This window comes from Tamandua tetradactyla, chromosome 17, assembly GCF_023851605.1.
Source record: "Tamandua tetradactyla isolate mTamTet1 chromosome 17, mTamTet1.pri, whole genome shotgun sequence".
NCBI classification, from domain to species: Eukaryota; Metazoa; Chordata; class Mammalia; order Pilosa; family Myrmecophagidae; genus Tamandua; species Tamandua tetradactyla.
This window is the reverse complement of record NC_135343.1, coordinates 55,492,587-55,498,413: the sequence shown is the minus strand read 5'-3', so window position 1 is coordinate 55,498,413 and position 5,827 is coordinate 55,492,587. Positions and strand designations below refer to the sequence as shown.

The window sequence follows — 5,827 nt, the reverse complement described above, 5'->3', positions numbered from 1 at the left end:
GGAGACCCAGGTTCAATTCCTGGCCCATGCTCTTCCTAAGCAAACAAACAAACAAGCACACAAATAAGCAAACAAAAACCAAACAACAAAAATATTCAACAAATGGTGCTGCAATAAGAAGATATACACATGGAAAAAGAATGAATGAAACCCCTGCCATACAGCATACAAAAAATAAAATTAAAAAAAAAGAGCCTGAATGCTGAATTTTAAGGCTATAGTTCCCTTATTTCTTTGACATAACCACATAGCTTTTTATTCCTTGCATCACTACCTAATCATCTAACTTCATTTAGCCACATTCTCTTGGCACTGTTGAAAGATGGTTTTTGCTTCACAGGCTTCATAAAACTCTGGCAGATCAAAGCAAGAAAATGGAAAGTGTTTACCCAAATATAAAATAAGTGCATTATGGAGTTACATTGGAGATTGGTTTTCTCAGTTGCAGAAGGACCAACCAAGGTTAGGAAATTGGTAGCAGAGGAAGGCAGTGATGCATGCAAGAAGTGTCTCAGGATGGCCAATTACTTACCACCAGAGAAAAGGTAAATTTCTGATTCAGTAGGTTGCTGGGAAGGGACACTGGATCAACGAAAAATAGAAAATCGTTGACTCTATTTGTATTTAAGATATGACAGAAATTTTGCAAAATTCATACTTATGGGGAGGCAAAGGCAGGAGAAAATGGAATAAACTGCACTTTGTCACTTGCAGATCACAAGAGAAAAATGGAATAATCTGTATTTGTCACTTGATCGCAAAAGGAGAATTATAGTCACACAATATTAGTCTTCCTTCTGTTTATCCCTGACTGTTCTTCTAACAAATTTCTCTCTACTCTTTCACCCTTATTTTTTCACATCACCTTTGATTCATTTGTTTGCTTATGATTTCTTTCTTATGCTATTTCTCTTGCTCTTTTCTCTAGGACATCTGATTATAGATGAATATATATGTGTGTGTGGTGGGGGGTTATTTCCAATTCCATTGCTAGCTTATAACCTGGAATAGACTTCAGCATTTTATAGAAGTGCTTTAGTATCAGCTAAAAGGAAACTTGAAGATCATTTACTCTAATATTCTCCTATTTTACTGAGTGAGAAAAATGAAATTAAAGTTTAGAGAGGTGAAGAGAATTGTCTGATGTCAAGCAGTTTGTAAGAAGCAAAATCAAATTGGATCCAGACATTTCATTGACTATTTCAGTGAGCTCATAATAGTGAAACATTCTGCTTTAAGTGACACAAAATCTGTGGGGAAAATACTCTCTGTTTTGTTCTTAAAGGTGAGATATTTTAAAGACCAAGTTGAATATAAGCAGACCTATTTTAGAAACCAAGTAATTTTAAAAAATGCATGATATAATTAGATGAACAGGGTTAGATGAATTCAAAAGCTAAATTAACTCAGGTTAATATCCCCTCATCAAGAAATCAATTAAAAAATCTGTAATTTTAAAATACAATCAATATTTATATGCTCTCTTACTGTGAAATGGCTAAAGAGACATGTTAAATAGAGCAAATTAAATATAATAAAAACATATGATGGGATTTTCCAATCTGATAGTACAAAGCATATGGGTGATTTAACCATCTCACAATCCAACTTCAATATAACAGCAAGTGTTGAAGCTGTCAATGGCAATAATAAATAAAATTAGTGCTCAGTAATCACCAGGGCATCAAGGAAAATGTCAACAAATAAAATTAGAAAAATTTTGAAAATTGAAAAAAAAATGCAGCAAAGTGTAGTGATTTTTGTCTAAGAAACCACCAGCATTTCCCCACTACAGAAAAATAGACATTTCACTGATCACAAGTTGTAATAGTTATTTTAGTTGCTTTGTTGGCAATTAATTATCTCTTTTTGGTAGTCTAGAAATGTTTTTAATTCACATTCCCAATTTGTTTTTTGCTATAAAATGAGACAGAGATGTAGAGCTGCAGCTGAAAGGAAACTTTGATCCCAGCAGATATTTTTGTTAGTTTTTGTTGATTTTAGGAAGTTCCAATTCCATCATGTGTGAATCATGTTTGAAATGATCCAGTTGAAAGGGACATAGGAGAGAAAGTGCAATTACGGTGGTGAAGAATCAGAGTATATGAGAGGTGATGGGTCTCAGAGGATATAGAGATGAAGAGAAGTCAAATAACCATCTCAAGACATCCTCTAATAATTGACTAGCGCCCTTTTCGAGGTCTACTTTAGGTGACTGGATCCATCTCCATTATCCACTCCTTACTGCTTATTTTTGCTTTAAAAATTAATGTTAATAACTACCTGCTCAGCCCTTCTGTTGCTCTGTAATGCCAAAGGTTTCAAGTCACAGTTTCTTCTCAGGGTCTCAGTCTCTGGAGGTTTTCCATCACTGTGCTGTGTGACTCTGTGGGCCAGTTTTAAAGGATTTATGTACCCTAGAAAAGCCATCTCTTGATCCTAATTGATCTTGTGGAAGCAATGATTTATTCTAATCCCTATTCAGTAGTATAGGTTGGAAACTTGATTAGCTTATCTCCATGGAGATGTGACTCAATCAAGTGTGGGTATTTAGCTTGATTAAGTAGAGAAGTGACTCCACCCATTCCCGGTGGGTCTTGATTAGTTTACTATAATCCTTTAAAGAAAAAGCACTTTGGAAAAAGCTTGAGAATGACAAGAGAGAAAGCCATGAGATTCTGAGAGAGACAGAGCCCACCAGCCAGTGACCTTTGGAGATGAGGAAGGAAAACACCCCTGGGAGAGCTTCACAAAGCACAGGCCTGGAAAGGAAACTAGAGAATGTTCCCATGTTCGCCATGTGCCTTACAGCTAAAAGAGAAACCCTGAACCTCATTGGCCTTCTTAAACCAAGGTATCTTTCCCTAGATGCCTGAGATTGGACATTTTTATACAGTTGCTTTAATTGGGACATTTTCATGGCCTTATAACTATAAACATGTAACTTATTAAATTTCCCTTTTTAAAAGCCATTCTGTTTCTGATATATTGCATTCCAGCAGTGAGCAAACTAGAACATTCTGTTTTCTTAAATCAAACAAGATGCCCCTTCTATGTCAAGGACGTAGCTCATTATCCATAAATAGAGGAGGAATAGTATAGTAATTAAGAACTAGGTCTTTCATGTAAGACCTACCTATGCCTGAATCTTACTCTCTCACTTCCTGTCTGGCCATAAGCAAGACTCTACTATTTTAAAGCTTCACTTTCATCACCTGTAAAATGAAAGCACTACCTAATACATAGACGCTGTGATGACAAATAGCATCTATATCAACAGAGTGTTGTGATGGTGAAATGCCATTACATATGTAATGCTCAAAACAGTGACACATATTAAGCATGGAATAAATCTTTTTTATTTTTATTTCATAAAACTGTAGGGTCCACTTATCCTAATGAGAATAGATTATCTGGGATGCCCTGGTTTATATAAAATGAAGGATAGCTATTTGTGTTATTTTGGGTAATCCATTTACCATATCCAATTCCTTGACTATCAAATGAGGAGATGGATCTCCAAATTCAGAGTATTTTGAAATTTGAGCAAGGGAGATCTAGACAAGTATACAGAATATTTTCTAAACCCAGGAAATTACTCTTAAAATAATGGTATGAAGACAAATCCCTAATATTACTTTAATTAGCATTAAATATGTCCTTTTTATATGTAAATCCAACAGTAAAATCTCTGGAATACAATAACATTTCAATTGCAAACATACTGGAAGAATTTTTCTTAGACTTTTTCCTTAATTTTCATTGTCAGTGTTACCTAAGTCTCTGATGAAAACTATTGGACCCTTTCCCCAAGATGGCAGAGGGAGGATAGGCAATTTCATAATTTCAATTGAGTGATTATTTCCCCAACCCTATCCATAGTACTCCTTAGGGATCCATGAATCCTACCCTATGAATCTAAGCCTTTATTTTCTAGTAAGTGGGTAAACCTATCACCTCATCAATCCTCGTTGGGGCCTCTGCATACTTTAAGTAAAGATCTTTCTCTGATAAGTAAATAAAAATCAATACCTTCAAACAATGAACTAATCTGGTTGAGCTTTTAGACAAATATTTTAATGTTGGCTGATGGTGGTAACAACTATTTAGTTTGAAAATGGAAGAGGAAATCACAGAATAAGGACAAGTTACTGCAGTTTAACTCCCAGCAACTACAAAGACAAACCAAAGCTGAGCACCCATTGAATTGGAAAGAAGACTAATTTGGTACACAAAGATCCACATCTGTATGAAGTTAACTCACCTTCTCCTTAAAATTATGTAGAGTAGAAATAAATTCAATTCCTCTTCTGCCTAACCCATCAGGTAGGAGTGAGTAGCAAATAATATAACGTATAAACAATGGGAATATAATTCTTAAATGCTTCCTCCATATGAATCATTGATGTTTCTATTATTTCCATCATCATTAATATCATCTTTTATGTTTTCAAATCTTACTTCATTACCTATGAGCAGGATTTAAAAGGAAGAAATGAAATTGACTTACTGACAATGTCCATTGACTTCCATTGTCAGGAATGAGACCAATATAGGAATATTCCATGTACCAGGAAATACTCTAGGAGACCAAAGAAAAGAATATGTTATATGCACCTGGATCACAAAGGTAGGTATCAGTCTGTCCCATGAAAAGGCTCAAAGCTAAAAAGGCCCTGATAGAATTAGTGTATAAAAGTAAGCCAACATAAAAGTATACTTCCATTTCCATATATTGATTTCTGGCATGGTACAAACCATACGTCATGATTTATTCCAATACTTTTAGGAATGATGCTCTTGGAATTTATCCTGGAGAGTGGAATGTTAGTCAATAGGTTTCTAATCCATATTGTTCTTTGTAATCTTGTGGAACACCCTATGGTAATGGTAAAGTCCATATGTGCCTATGCTGCTTTCTTCCTTGTAGCTAAGGAAGACCTCCACCTCTAAATATTTGAAGAGAAAGCATTCTTTTATTCTGTGTGCCAAAGCAGAATTGAAAACAGGAGCAAGGAAGTACTTCTTCAAGAATCTGGTGATGAATCAAGCATCTGAAACACTCTATGATTTTGTTATAGAAATGGTGAATTTCCCCTGAATGGATACAGGTGTGTCCTGCATTACTCTGTTTTTATTTCCCTACTTTGCACATACATAAATGTCCCATTACAATTGATGGAAACTTAGTGTTCTCAGGAATGTGTTTTTAATGAAAATTGTTGATACATTTTTGCCAGTTATTGAAATGATTTTTCCCCTTAGTCAGTGGGAGGTAAACTAACAAACAAAATATTAGGTTAGGCTAAAATCATAGGGTTGTTTCTCCTATAAGATATTTTTCCTTTTCGAAACTTTTCCCTGTAACTCAGAAATTCTAACAAACCAAAGATGGCTACAAAGCTGTGAGAAATGAAATTGTACTAAAATTCATGGAAATGGATTTGTACCAGTCACCTCAAAATGGCTTTAAGCAGGAAAAAATATATATTTTTTAATTTTTAAAGACATCTTAATTGCTAGTTAGTTCAATGGTGCTTTAATCCTTCTTTAAAATCTTTCTTAAAACTGCAAAGAAAAAATACTGAATCTGTACTTAGAGTTAAACCTAATGAATGGAAGACAAATTTACTTATATTTCTCCACAGGTTTCACTATAGTAATAGTAAAAGGCAGAAGATGTAAACCAATGAGGATTGGAAAAATGAGCTTTTAGGCACAGGGACCCCTTAAGCCAACATGGACAGCTAGAGAGCTTTTAACTAACTTATCAGGGCAGGGAAGTCTTCTCTGATGGAAGAGATCAGTATGAGTGTCCACAGAAGAG

General features: G+C 34.8%; 1 long non-coding RNA gene across 1 annotated transcript; it reads left to right on the top strand.

The window, feature by feature from the left end:
• Positions 1-355: 355 nt before the first annotated feature.
• Positions 356-5,108, top strand: LOC143661621 (uncharacterized). Its single transcript, XR_013164737.1, has 3 exons — positions 356-545; positions 4,540-4,630; positions 4,931-5,108. It is a non-coding gene; the product is annotated as an uncharacterized LOC143661621 (long non-coding RNA).
• Positions 5,109-5,827: the final 719 nt, after the last annotated feature.